General features: G+C 40.7%; 1 long non-coding RNA gene across 1 annotated transcript; it reads left to right on the plus strand.

Annotated features, from left to right (window-relative positions):
- Nucleotides 1–1,234: 1,234 nt before the first annotated feature.
- LOC127813582 (uncharacterized) lies at nt 1,235–8,732 on the plus strand. The gene is made up of 3 exons (XR_008026150.1): nt 1,235–1,329; nt 1,613–1,674; nt 8,480–8,732. It is a non-coding gene; the product is annotated as an uncharacterized LOC127813582 (long non-coding RNA).
- Nucleotides 8,733–15,355: the final 6,623 nt, after the last annotated feature.

Consider the following 15,355-nt stretch of genomic DNA (forward strand, 5'->3'; position numbering starts at 1 on the left):
AAACAAAGAAAAGTCTTCTACAAATTGGGCTTTGTTAGGCCTTTGATTGGTCTTGGGCCTTTGGTTGGATTCCATTTGATAGTTGGGCCAAGTGCACTTGAAACATCCTCTAGACTTCATAATTGGCCTTTGAATTTGAGCAATAAAAAATGGGTAATCCAATGTCTTCAATTATGCCCCTAATTAATTGTAGAAGCCAACTTCCTTGCTTTATCCTGAAATAATATGTAATACGAATAATTATTTACTTTAAGCATAAATATAAAGCCAAAATAGGTATATATTTCATTAGGATATAGGAAATATTGACCCTTATCAGTACTGGTGCTATTGCTTTGCCAATGATGCACCCATACACCCTAGTCTGGCAGGGAGACTAAAAAAATGGCGGGTAATCTTAAGTTGCAGTCGACCCAAACATGAGAGTTATGATGTTATGTGTAATACCCCAAAATTTAATATAAAGGTTGGATGATGCCATAAAGTGTTTTAATGGAAGTTTTAGGCTTAAGTGTAAATGGAAATGGTTTTAAGGACTTAAATGCAAAATAAAGGATAATAAAGGCTTGTTTGAGAAGCCTTGAGTAGGTAAAGGATAACGACTCCAAATGAATGTCATGATAAAATCTTGTTAGGAAAGCTTTGAGTTGGTAAAATTTCATTGGAAGACTTATGGTCATAATAAAGGCTTGTGGGAGAAGCCTTGAGGTGGAAAGATTATATTGGATAATTGTATTCAAAAGTCTTAAACCATGATTACCTTAATTTCTTAATTCAAAAGTAAATGGAGTTGGAAGCATGTTATTGGCTTGCTAAAAGATAAGGATAAGATGGGTTGAATAAAGGGTCACGTAAAGGGCAAATGGAGAAATGAGATTGGAAGAAAGGAGAAGCTTGAATAGGAAGATTGGTTATAATGATTAAAAGTCTTAACTTGGGAGACTTAACTTGGGAGACTTGACTTGAGAGACTTAACTTGTAAGACTTGAATTGGCTTGCAAAGGAAGGAGAAGATGGAGCTTATCTTGAAGGCCACGTGAAGGTGTACTTGGAAGCTTATGATTGGAAGAAATGAAGGCTTGCTTGAGAAGATTGCAAAATTCCAAAGTTGTGATGATTATTTGGGTGGAAAATGAGCAACTTGGTGGCCAAGTAAAATCTTGAGGATTTGGACATTTAAAGGCTATATAAAGGGGAGGAGGAAGGGCCACGAGAAGCAAAGGAGAAAGGAAAGAAAGCAAGTGCAAGAAAAAAGAAAAGAAAAAGCAAAGAAGGAAGGAAAGAGAGACCAGATTGGAAATCACCAAAAACGGAAAAGAAAGCTAAAAGGTAAGTCACTGTTCTTTTTGTAGGGTCGTAGTACACTAAAAGGGGAGTTCGTAGGTTCAAACGGAAGTCAAATCGGAGTTAAAATGAAAGAGTTATGGTCGTTTTAATTTTGGGTTGCAAAATAGAGAAGGGGTAGCGCGTGGCCACCCTTTCGGGGGCCCATGAGGGCTCATCTGACCTCCGTTTAGCCTGAAATTTTTACCGTTGTTCTCCTATTTTAATTACCTACAACCCTGTATAAAATATTCAAGGTTTTGTTTACTTAAATCCATGATTTCTGCAGAAACAGCCCCTAGTGCAAGAAACCGGGCTGTAAACCGTGCTATCGAAGGGAAAACGATCAAGGTGAGTGGTTCTTGTGCATGCTTCCTATTGATCCATCTTAGTTCCATTTGTGAGTGGTTATTGTGCATGCTTCCTATTGATCCATCTTAGTTCCATTTGTGAGTGATTCTCATGCATGCTTCTTCTAAATCATTCTTGGTTTCATTTGTGAGAGGTTCTTATGCATGCTCCTTGATTCCTATTGATCACTCTTGGTTTCCACTTGTGGATGGTTGTTGCTTACATCTCATGTTTCCCTATTTTCGAGCATTTCTTTCCTATTTTGCTTGATCACGGAGTTTGTTGTTGTGGTTCGTCGATGGGATTAAACATGACTACTCTTGCTCGTAGCTTATGGATTGCAAATTGTATTTTCCTTGGTTTGTGCACCGTGCCTACAGGTGAGGCCGTGCCTACTTGATATTCCTTAGTTGTACATATTCCTTCTGCTTTGTCTTCAACATGTTGTTTGGTGATGGTTGCTATTGGTGGATCGGGAACTTGTTTGCTGCTTGTTGGGAACATCACGAGGATCGGGGTGGTAATCCCATGCCCAGAGGTGGGGCCATGCCTAGAGGTGGGGCTGAGGGGTTGGACCACGATCCCGTGCCTGCAGGTGGGGTTGAGATGTTTCACACAAGTGCCAACGGGCATAGTGGTGGCTCGTAATCCCGTGCCTAGAGGTGGGGCCGTGCCTAGAGGTGGGGCTGAGGGATTGGACCACAACCACATGCCTAGAGGTGGGGCTTAGCTTGGAGGTGAGGCTGTGAGGTTTGACATAAGTGCTGGAAGGGATGATGGTGACTCGAGGAGGTTTTATTTTGATATGGTCTTGGAAGGTTTATACTTAATTCTGCTTGTTTCCTGGCATAACTGCATATTGCTCTTGCATGCACTGTTTCTTTCTTTCTTACCACTCACTTAGATATCATTATCTAACTTGGGTGTTTCTTACCCCTGGGGCATTCATCGTCCCAGCTTTGTCAGAAGTGTCAAGCGTTACAAGTTCCAGGTTAAAGCGTGAGCAAGGAGGTGGAGCTTCACTAGCTTTGGGATCTTGGATTCATTATGTACCCCTGTAACCGAAGTAATATATTGTGAATAGCAGTTAGGGTACTCAAAGTTTGTAATAAAAGGATGCCCTACAGTTGTACTACATTAATAAGTTGTGTCTTTCCAGAGTGTTAAGAGTCTTTTACATTTCTTGTACCTGGTAATGAAATCTAGTGGAAACCCATTTTATTTAGCTTTGGTTAAGCTCGCAGGTTCGATCCAATGCTTCCGTTGGTAAGGGTTTCCATAACGCCTGTAGGTGAAGTTAGCTTGTATTTGATATCATAATGGTATTTGAAAAAGTGGGGCGTTACAGTTGGTATCAGAGCTAGAATTTGTGATTTTGATTTAAGATTTGAGCTAACTAACCTTGAGGATGTTTTGATCTACGGCAGGAGTGGATTTGAAACCGAAGAGGAATGATTTTTGCGAGAGTAAGAAACGTATGTACAAAATGGGTTGGATTCAGGTTTGGGTTTAATATTGAGTATGGTCTTGATCTAGATTGATATGTCTAATATTTTGGGTACTTTAGTTAGAGGGCATGATGGGACTCGTAGATGAACCCGAAGAATGATTGTTATTTCTATTTTTACGAGACTGAGGATTATGTGTATGTACACATATGGAAATGGTCTATGTATAACTGAAACGGATAGTATATCATGATTATGAGGTTGACAAATGTTACTAACCATTGAGGAGCCTTGATGGCAGGATAGGTTACGTGTTACTGGAGGATATTCTTGGTAATCACAATAGTGGTATGTGGTATCTTGAGGTATGCTTGGTGTTATGTTGGTTTTACTAATCTTGAGTTTTGGTAACAAGATAGGTTACACGTTGATCGAGGTAACTCGGTGAGTGAGTAAGTTGGAATGAAATGCAAGTAAGTATCCTATTTTATCTGATGGTCTAATTATTTTGTACTTTGGGAGATTTGTTAATATTGGTCCATGGGACCCTGTGCCAATTTGAAGATTTAATGGGTGTGATGGGTTGTTGCTTAGTCTATGTGGGATAAGCAACGATAGGAGACATGATAGTTACCGAGTGATACTAACCTTTGGGATTCCTTGGTAATAGGTTGAGTTACATGGCTTACCTTTGAGGATCTTGGAAGATGAAATGGTGCTATGAAACGTTATGGTATATATTTGATGTTATTAATCTTTGAACTTTGATGATAAGGTAGGCCATGGAACCATTTGAGGCCTAGACGGTCGTTGGCAGAATCTAATGAGTATGTAAGTTGGGGATGTGATACAAGTAAGTACTCTAATTGTGTGATGGACTGAACCCCCTTTTGCTATTATTTTGGGTGACTCATTGGATTTTAGGGAAAATTGGATAAGGCTTCATGGAATCTGTTTAACCATTTTCTAGAAATTTGATGGTTGAGGTTTTCTTAAATGCTAAGTGATTTGAGGATACTAGCCTTGTTAAGTGATTGGGTCAGACAAAAGATCAAAGATGGATGGTTGTTATATGATCATGATGATTTGATTGAAATGGTACGCGTAAGGGAGACACGCGATAATCTAAAGTCTGGAACGATATGTGGATAGGTTATGTCTTAGGCAACCGCATGGGACCCAAACCATTTTGAGCTAGCCGGTAATGAGAACCTTGAGGAGATGAGGGATCAGGAGACATTTTTATTTATGGTTTGCTAGAGTCTCGTATTAATGATTATGTGTTGCAGGAGTTTGGCAATGACCATTGGAGAATGCTCCACTGTTCCTATTACTTCGAGGAGTTTTGATAATAAGTATTTAGGGGATCTATTGAGTCTTGGAGATACATATATATGTGGTTCGTTAGAATCCTGTGTAACGACTATTTTGCAGGAACTTGATAAATCTGGAATCTGGAGGATTCTAGGAATTTTGGAATTCGGGACCTATGATTACGGACTTGAGGTAAGTCTAGTAATTCTTATATCAATCTTGAGGATATTTGAGTGATGATAACCTAGGATTGACGGTCAAATAGACTCGTGAAGAATCCTAGAAATCCTATGGTTCTTGGGCTACGATTCACTAGTTGATTGTGGACAGTTGGAGACCATTGGGGAGACTAACTAGACATTGAGGACGTTTGATTCATGGTTCGTTGGAAATGTTTTGCAAGTATCTGATGGCTTCAAAATTTTGAGGACTTTAGATAGCAAGTGCTCGTGAAATTGTTTGGATTGAGGTTATGAACTTGAATGTTTCTGGAATTATTTTACTAATGAGGTTTGAGTATTGATCATATGATTTTGAGTATGACTGTTCCAGGCAGGAAGCGCCCGAGGCTTGGGACAAGACATGGCCTGGGAAACTGAGGAAGAAAACTTCAAACCAAAGGGTAACTATCCCAGTTCTTTTATTTTGGAAAACCTTACAAGTTTGGAAACCTGGCTGGGGGCCAAACGGGAGGCCAAAGAGTGTTATACTTGAGGAAAGGGGTGACTGCTAGCCCGAGATTGTCTAAAGGGTTTAGTTTGTCCTTTTCAGGAGACCTATGGTGGACATTATGAAATTTTAATAATGCCATTTGAGTTGATTAACCCTTATGAGTTTGAAAGTAAGTCAGCGAGGGTACCAGGAGTCATGACTACTACATCGTGTGCTAGCGGGCTTGAGGTTTGGGAAAGGGGTGGTGGAACTGTGATTGCATACATGGGTCGGGGTAGGTCATAACCATGGGTGGAATGCTTCCCAGTGTAGGCATGTGTGTGATATGGGCATGCTTAGGAAAGTGTGTTTCCCAGGATAGCAAGCATGGGGATATGTGTGTTCCCTGGATTTGGCCTTGGGAAGGGAGATTTATTCTGGTTATTGACTTGACCTTCGGTTTAGTGTGCGAATTATTATACACCCCAGCTATTGTGAGCAATTGGCTCTGATCTGAATCTGGCCCAAGCACAGATGTTGATGTAGTAGTGGGAATGCTTTGGCAGTGCTATCTATATGAAAAGTTCGAGGTCTTCATGATTGCTTGAGGAGCCTGTTCTTTCAGAGGGGTTTGAATGCGGGATAGTGACGGTGGATAGAGTTTCCAAAGGGGTGTGGTTATGTAATCCAGTACCATCTCGGGGGGAGTGAATGTGGTGGCCAGTGAGTCCGCTCTTATAGCCTGTTCTAGGTGAACGTGGTGGCTGATGCGGGAATAGGCCTGTTCTAATGACCCGAGAGTGGGGACTGGTGGAGGCTTTTTTAGCCTGTGGCATTGAATGTGGTTCCTGATGAAACATCTATTTACGTCGCTAGCCTGGCGATTCACTCTCATCTGATGAACAAACTTGGCAAGCTATTTTAGAAGACTCGAAGGATGGTCATGAGTTAACAATTGGAAATGGGTCAAACCCTGGTATTCGACTTTTGGGGAGAATGCTATGATTTTTATTCGAATTTTGTGCCTTAGGCCAAGAGTTATGGCAAACCATATTGATCGAGGCACGCAAGGTCAAATAAATCATCGACCTCGAAGTGAGTTTTGAGGAGTAAAATAATATTTCTTAGGGTATTATGGAGACACCATGATATTGAGGAATAAGGGGAAAATTTCGGGGACGAAATTTATTTTAAGGGGGGGAGGATGTAATACCCCAAAATTTAATATAAAGGTTGAATGATGCCATAAAGTGTTTTAATGGAAGTTTTAGGCTTAAGTGTAAATGGAAATGGTTTTAAGGACTTAAATGCAAAATAAAGAATAATAAAGGCTTGTTTGAGAAGCCTTGAGTTGGTAAAGGATAACGTCTCCAAATGAATGTCATGATAAAATCTTGTTAGGAAAGCTTTGAGTTGGTAAACTTTCATTGGAAGACTTATGGTCATAATAAAGGCTTGTGGGAGAAGCCTTGAGGTGGAAAGATTATATTGGATAATTGTATTCAAAAGTCTTAAACCATGATTACCTTAATTTCTTAATTCAAAAGTAAATGGAGTTGGAAGCATGTTATTGGCTTGCTAAAAGATAAGGATAAGATGGGTTGAATAAAGGGTCACGTAAAGGGCAAATGGAGAAATGAGATTGGAAGAAAGGAGAAGCTTGAATAGGAAGATTGGTTATAATGATTAAAAGTCTTAACTTGGGAGACTTAACTTGGGAGACTTGACTTGAGAGACTTAACTTGTAAGACATGAATTGGCTTGCAAAGGAAGGAGAAGATGGAGCTTATCTTGAAGGCCACGTGAAGGTGTACTTGGAAGCTTAGGAATGGAAGAAATGAAGGCTTGCTTGAGAAGATTGCAAAATTCCAAAGTTGTGATGATTATTTGGGTGGAAAATGAGCAACTTGGTGGCCAAGTAAAATCTTGAGGATTTGGACATTTAAAGGCTATATAAACGGGAGGAGGAAGGGCCACGAGAAGCAAAGGAGAAAGGAAAGAAAGCAAGTGAAAGAAAAAAGAAAAGAAAAAGCAAAGAAGGAAGGAAAGAGAGACCAGATTGGAAATCACCAAAAACGGAAAAGAAAGCTAAAAGGTAAGTCACTGTTCTTTTTGTAGGGTCGTAGTACACTAAAAGGGGAGTTCGTAGGTTCAAACGGAAGTCAAATCGGAGTTAAAATGAAAGAGTTATGGCCGTTTTAATTTTGGGTTGCAAAATAGAGAAGGGGTAGCGCGTGGCCACCCTTCCGGGGGCCCGTGAGGGCTCATCCGATCTCTGTTTAGCCTGCAATTTTTACCGTTGTTCTCCTATTTTAATTACCTACAACCCTGTATAAAATATTCAAGGTTTGGTTTACTTAAATCCATGATTTCTGCAGAAACAGCCCCTAGTGCAAGAAATCGGGCTGTAAACCGTGCTATCGAAGGGAAAACGATCAAGGTGAGTGGTTCTTGTGCATGCTTCCTATTGATCCATCTTAGTTCCATTTGTGAGTGGTTATTGTGCATGCTTCCTATTGATCCATCTTAGTTCCATTTGTGAGTGATTCTCATGCATGCTTCCTCTAAATCATTCTTGGTTTCATTTGTGAGAGGTTCTTATGCATGCTCCTTGATTCCTATTGATCACTCTTGGTTTCCACTTGTGGATGGTTGTTGCTTACATCTCATGTTTTCCTATTTTCGAGCATTTCTTTCCTATTTTGCTTGATCATGGAGTTTGTTGTTGTGGTTCGTCGATGGGATTAAACATGACTACTCTTGCTCGTAGCTTATGGATTGCAAATTGTATTTTCCTTGGTTTGTGCACCGTGCCTACAGGTCGTGCCTACTTGATATTCCTTAGTTGTACATATTCCTTCTGCTTTGTCTTCAACATGTTGTTTGGTGATGGTTGCTATTGGTGGATCGGGAACTTGTTGGCTGCTTGTTGGGAACATCATGAGGATCGGGGTAGTAATCCCATGCCCAGAGGTGGGGCCGTGCCTAGAGGTGGGGCTGAGGGGTTGGACCACGATCCCGTGCCTGCAGGTGGGGCTGAGATGTTTCACACAAGTGCCAACGGGCATAGTGGTGGCTCGTAATCCCGTGCCTAGAGGTGGGGCCGTGCCTAGAGGTGGGGCTGAGGGATTGGACCACAACCACATGCCTAGAGGTGGGGCTTAGCTTGGAGGTGAGGCTGTGAGGTTTGACATAAGTGCTGGAAGGGATGATAGTGACTCGGGGAGGTTTTATTTTGATATGGTCTTGGAAGGTTTATACTTAATTCTGCTTGTTTCCTGGCATAACTGCATATTGCTCTTGCATGCACTGTTTCTTTCTTTCTTACCACTCACTTAGATATCATTATCTAACTTGGGTGTTTCTTACCCCTGGGGCATTCATCGTCCCAGCTTTGTTAGAAGTGTCAAGCGTTACAGGTTCCAGGTTAAAGCGTGAGCAAGGAGGTGGAGCTTCACTAGCTTTGGGATCTTGGATTCATTATGTACCCCTGTAACCGAAGTAATATATTGTGAATAGCAGTTAGGGTACTCAAAGTTTGTAATAAAAGGATGCCCTACAGTTGTACTACATTAATAAGTTGTGTCTTTCCAGAGTGTTAAGAGTCTTTTACATTTCTTGTACCTGGTAATGAAATCTAGTGGAAACCCATTTTATTTAGCTTTGGTTAAGCTTGTAGGTTCGATCCAATGCTTCCGTTGGTAAGGGTTTCCATAACGCCTGTAGGTGAAGTTAGCTTGTATTTGATATCATAATGGTATTTGGAAAAGTGGGGCGTTACATTATGTGCATTGCATACATACATAAGCATTAAATGTTTTGTTCCCTTAGTTAGATAATTCATCAGTTAATTTGGGCTTTTCCCCTGAAATATTCAAACGTTCCAGATAGAGATTGTAGCAGAAACGAGGATGAGTGAGGCATGAAATGTCACTTAACAAAGTGCATGATGAGTTGAATGTATGTTATGTAGCTCATGTATTTAAGTTCTACGACTTCGAATTCTAAATATTTTGAGGAATGATGATGTAGAACTCTATTTAGGGTTATTGTTAGTTGAGAACTTATGTTATGTATTAAGTCATGTTGAGAATTTTATGTCCCCTTAATGTAAGAACTTATGTTATGTATGATAAATGTATGGAAATTTTGGGATGGATAAGAGCAATGATATGGTTTAGTCATAGTTTTAAATAGAAAAAAGAATTTATTATCCTAGAATTGTCCCAAGTAATAGCGTGCCCGAAAAATGGGGCGTTACAGACCAGCAGCCTTGCTAGTCGACGACCGTTGAAATCGGCCACGGGGTTGCATGAGGAATGGTCGAGGGAAGCTTTTGGCTAAAGGTTGGGCCGACAATAACCACTAGGGTGGTCGGATTTCAATAAAAATCTGACAAGAAATCTGGTTGCTTTGTCAACACCTGCAAAGTTGCGATTTTGGTTGGGTGAGGTCATTTCCAAGGCGATCTGAGGTAGGTAGATGCTTTAAGGCGATCTGAGGTAGTTGGATGCTTTAAGGATCCAAGAAAGGGCTTTTGAAGGCTCGAAATAGCCTATAAATAGGCGTTCATAGTGGCCAAATCTGGAGGAGATTGGAGCTTCAAATCTACTGCAATTTTGAACAAATTGAGTCATTAAACCATAGGGCTTTTGTTACCTACTAGTTGAGGAAGCTTTTTGAAAAATTTGGTGAGTTTTGGTGGTCATTTGAATGGGTTTCGAATGCTGGTCGGAAAACATGAGCTTCAAATCTGTCTGTTTATTGGCCATTTGAGCCGGTTCAGACATGTATTTCAGCCACAAAATGGTGCCATAGTGATCGACTCAATGAGTGCTTCAAGATGGTGGAGTCAAAACTAGCATCGGGGCTTGTTGCAGGAGGTCGACGGCGAAGAAATAGCCTGAGAAGAAGATGCGCGTGAGCTGCACACGCAGATCTCACGCGCCAGCACGTGAGGGCTCGTCCGGACTTAAAAAATCGTGGAAAAAATACCAAGAATCCTAGAAAAATGTGATCTAGGTGTTTGTGCAAAAAGATTTGGTGTTTGGCTTTTCAATTTCTCGATTTTCGCAACGTCCAGCCTCTTTTTGTGTGCAAACGAAGCTTTGAGGTAAGTTTTGGAATTTTCCTTTGATGTTCTTAGAATTTAATGATTTGTTGTGGAAAAAGATTGGAAAAAATAGTCTCGAAGGTATTTATTTGTATTTTTAGAAGGGAAAATGGGAGAAAATGAAGAAAAATATTAAAATATTAAGGTATTGAGATATTTTGTGAATGAATAGGATGTATAGGATTATTGTGCTCAAGGAATAGTGATTTGTGCAACTTTTGAGGTTTGACACGCAAATTGAGGTGATTCGCATTTTTGAGGTATTCTGAACTTCATGCTAAAGGTGAGTGGTTTTATCCCAAGAACTTATATGTATGATATTGTTACTTATATATGCATGATATTTATGAAGTTATGATCATTTTGTCATATTGCATGGAAAGTCGTGATTTGCATGGCACGATATTATTGGCATATTGATATACGTGCATGAGATTGGGATGTCGCCCTGATAGTGTAGCCGTAATTTCCTAAGGGCAATTGATGGAACAACATTAGGATTATCTTGTCGAAGGCTTCAAGATTCTGCTTAGGGTTCTGTGCCGGGCTTGTGTGTGACGCCCCGTTCCCACTTAGGGGTGCCACTCGTGAACAATTACCTAAATTGCCCACCTGCCTAAATCATGATATTTTCCCCTTCTTATAGTAGGAATATACGAGCACTCCATTCCCATCACCATAGACCTCAATGCCTCGACCCATCTCCTAGGGTCCTCGGTCACTTGTGGTTATACTTCCAAGGCCTTCCGATCAACCTTCAACCACATTTCTCCATGCATCCTCCATTTGATGCTCTAACCACGCTCTGATACCAAACTGTGACGCCCTGTTCCCACTTACGGGTGCCACTCGTGAACAATTACCTGAATTGCCCACCTGCCCAACCTTTGGCGAAGGGCGGACTAGGTTTCAACACAAAACGCCCTAGGTGGGAACTAAGCTCGTCTTTCCCTTCCCTCAACCCCAGGATTCACTAGCAGAATTGGGCTTAAACCACACCGCACTCGACTAAAAAGAAATCTCATTCAGACGCCCAATCGCCATTTTCCTATTTATTTTAAATTCTTCTTTCATCCAAGAATTTTATCGGGCTCCATAAATTTCACCACTTCAATCAACCCATTGATTTTACCAAATTTGGAGGAAAAACTCATAATTTTCAATTTTCCAAAAATTTGGTATTATTCTCCAAAATGCCCGAAAAATCCCTTTAAATTTCAGAATTAAAAAAAAATTGGCCGGTGGGGCTTATTGGCGCGCCTGGGGCCTACGCGGGGCCCCGCGGTGCTCCTGCTACGCGGGCCACGTGCGCCTATGCGGCCCTACGCTCCCTAGCGCGCCGCCGCGCGCCCGCGCGGCTCAGCGCCTGCTGCCCCCGCTGTGGCCCCCTGCTGGCCACATGCAAGTCCCGGCTGCACCCGGCTGCTGCCACTTTGCTTCCCTTTTTTTTTTTCTTTTCTCTTCTTGGGCCCTTCTAACCCATATTTTCTAGAAACTTATTTTAATAAAAGTATCTCAATAATTTCACATTTCCAACCAAAACCCATTCTTTTACAAAACCAAAAGAAATTTAAACATACATCCAAAATTTCCTTCCATTTCACAATGAGCCTTACACAACCCTATTGTTGCTCACATAACACATCCAAATAAAAATACAACACATGAATAAGCTTCCCATGAGCCACATAATGGTCTTGAGTCTTCTATCCCATGCATCCACATGCCATTCCACCATTGCCTTTATTTTTCCCATGCTTTAACAACCTATAAGTGAGGATAAAACCTCACGAGCTATTAAGCTCAATAAGGGTGCAATGCAAAGTAAATATGAACATAACAAGATTATATGAAGCCAAATGCATGCAATTGTGGCTAGGTCTTTTTGCCCTCACAACCCACCAAGGTTAGAGGCATCAACCCACCATTCCAACCATGTTCCCAAACTACCCTATGGCCATAAGTCTCATGAACACAATAGAGCATGCCAATGTAACATACACATTTATGAACCATACTTACAACACATTGCAAGGCCACCCTCCCATGGGGCCATCCCTTCCCTCATTCTTCTCTTTGAAGCTTTAAACTCTCACTAGCTTCCTTCCAACACTTCTCCTAAAGAGATCCCTTGAAACAAAATATAGAGAAACTAAGTCCCCCAACAAGACAAATAACAAGATCTTACACTACCCAAAAGAAAGAATACTTACCTTCTTGATAATTTTCTTTCCCTTTCTTTATTTTCTTCTCTTTTCTTCTCCTTGGAAGGCTTCTTCCATTTTCTTACTTTCTTTCTCTCTTTGAAATGGCAAAATTTGAGACAAATGCTCTCTTTCCCTTTATATACTACTCTTGTCTTGAAATCTCAATTTCAAGACTTCATCTTAGCCCTTGATTTCCATTTGCTTTTTGAGAGAAAATCCCAACCACACAAAAAAGCACAATCCATGTGCCTTTGTCTTGATTAATCTCATCCATTGGATTTTATTCACTTTTTAAGAGAAGATCTCAACCTTCAATTAAAAGCACAATCCAAGTGCTTTTGAAAGCTTTAATCTCAACCACTCATCTCTTAATATTTGGCAATCTATGCCATTTCTTCTTTTTAAATCCCTACCTTTGGATTCATTCTCTTTTCAAGAATAAATCTCATCCATTGGATTATTGAATTTTTCATTTATTTCTCATTTACTTAAATGAGACTATTTTCAACCCATCACATTTGAGAGACATAAAACATTTCTTTCCCATTTAATAAATCCCACAATTTTCCATCATTAATGGCAGACTAATTTCCCATTTTCCTTTGGATTTATTTAATTCTCCATAATCATACTCTACATTAAATGCTTGAAAGACTAATTAGAATTTCTTTTGCATTTAATTAAATTCCCTCTTTTAACTTGGACCACCTTAAGCCATGTGTCACTCCAAGACACCCACGTTGGCTTCCAAGTTCTAATCTCCTCCATCTTTGTGGCATCACCACATTTATTTTCCAATATAGGAAAAATTAATTACTTTATCACATAATTCACCATTTTAGGGAAAATTAATTATTTTCTCCAATAATTGCATATTCTCCATTTTCCCTATTTTCCATAATTAAATTCCTCTATGGAATTTATTCCAAAATTCCCAAAATACTCTTTGTGAATTTATTAATCCCATATATCTCCATATAAATACCAAATTGGGATTTAATTCACTTACACACCTAACTCCACATAGGAATTATTTTCAATTCACCAAAATACCCTTTTATTGGACTTTACTATCCAAATTACCAAAATGCCCCTCTCATAGGGCACCAATATTTTCAAGGATCTAACATTTTCTCAAGGGTATTTTTGAAAGTTTTCTTACTTCCTTTCTCATTCTCATAACACTAGGATTACTGGGTGTTACATTCCATCCCCCTTAAAAGAATTTCGTCCTCAAAATTCACCTTACCATAATTTCCCGCCCAAGATAATCATATTCTCGGGCTACATGACAAATTCTCGTGCTCGAGAATCCCATAGCCTATCCGTTCCTCACATTTACCTCGGGCTATACCCACCTCGAGGCTTCGCTTAGGCTTTTAGTCCTCCGACTCTCGAGGACATTCAACAAATGAACACCGCTTTGGCCTCCCACCAAACTGCACATTTGGTCGCTGGTCACGCTTACTGCAATGCTGTCCATCTCCGGATGGATTTTCTCTGCCTCTAATAATCGCTTTGCAGTCCACTTCCCATCCATTGATCGAACAAACTCTCACTAACATCGCATCACTGATCAGTCTATCACGATTTTACACCGATCACACACGGCAACGTTTCCCACTACCAATCACATATGGCTACGATTTTACGCTGGTCCAACCAGTAATGACTTAGTACTGATCATTAGCCGCAATGTCTCTTTTAGTGCCCACAAGACACTCTGACACCCATTTATCATGGCATACCACCATTTATTACAAGCATGCATAGTTTGAGTCAATCCTCATGGCAATCTCTTATTACCAATCAACTAACCATGCTAGCACTACATGGGAAGCAACCATTTGGCCTACCTAGCCAACTTCGACCATTTCATACATGGTCTTCTATCTTGACCAGCCGACCCTCATTTATCGATACGATTATGCATAATCGACATACCCAACACCATGCCAGGTAATTACACATTTCAACCATACGTGCATTACCCGAGTCCACCTCGAACTTGGCGATGCACGCACCATTACAATCTCACCTCGAGCTTAACCATTCTTGGGCCACAACCTTCTCCCAACAAGCAATTTTTTTTCGCATAAGCACACAGAATACTCTGGCCTTCCTTTTTGGCCGATATTGCATGCTAGTAGGGGTTTCATACCCATAACAGGGAACTCTTCACTGAGCAACCCCTTCAATGCTTCACCCAATTCAACTTTCACAATTATGCCCCATGCTAGGCCTTACCTTGGCTATTAAACCCTACCGCGAGTCAAGGATCCTACCATTGTGCTTAAGGTCGTGGAACCATTAATCGACCCTCGTCATCACCCACAGTGCGTGACACAAGTGATCGGCTCATTACCATCTGCACAATCATTTATTGCATCGCACCTGTAGGATGACTCGTGGCTTCGGTCCACACCACAACAAGCTAACATGGTTACACCCCTACTCTTGTAGCGGTCTTCTAGCCAAATTTACTCACCCATCTTCAATTTTATTGGGACTTTTTCAAATCTCACCATTTCTCAACAAAGCCTCTTACTCTAGAGGCACGAAACTTTCAGCCATCCTAAATCAGGTTCATTCTCAATCCGTAATAGACACCTGACTTAAACCATGCATAATGGTTCCCCTTATCCTCTTCGACAAGGACAACACCATGACAGCAATGAATTCCCCCCCCCCCATGGTCGTTGCATCTCAAATTTCACAGGCACCAGCCTTCATAGGCCATTCACACTCGGCTTCATGGTCCTACCATGCACCATGGTTACCTTTGACCTTCCTGACAACATCTTTTCCTTACCAGCGACAATGACATCACCATGTCATTTCAAAAGACTCGTTGCTCCTTGAATCTCATTGGTCATCGCAACCAGCACGACCCTACTCTTAGGCCGCCTCCTCATATCACTTTCTATACTTATAGCAGTTAGCTAATT

This window comes from Diospyros lotus, chromosome 11, assembly GCF_014633365.1.
Source record: "Diospyros lotus cultivar Yz01 chromosome 11, ASM1463336v1, whole genome shotgun sequence".
Taxonomy (NCBI): domain Eukaryota; kingdom Viridiplantae; phylum Streptophyta; class Magnoliopsida; order Ericales; family Ebenaceae; genus Diospyros; species Diospyros lotus.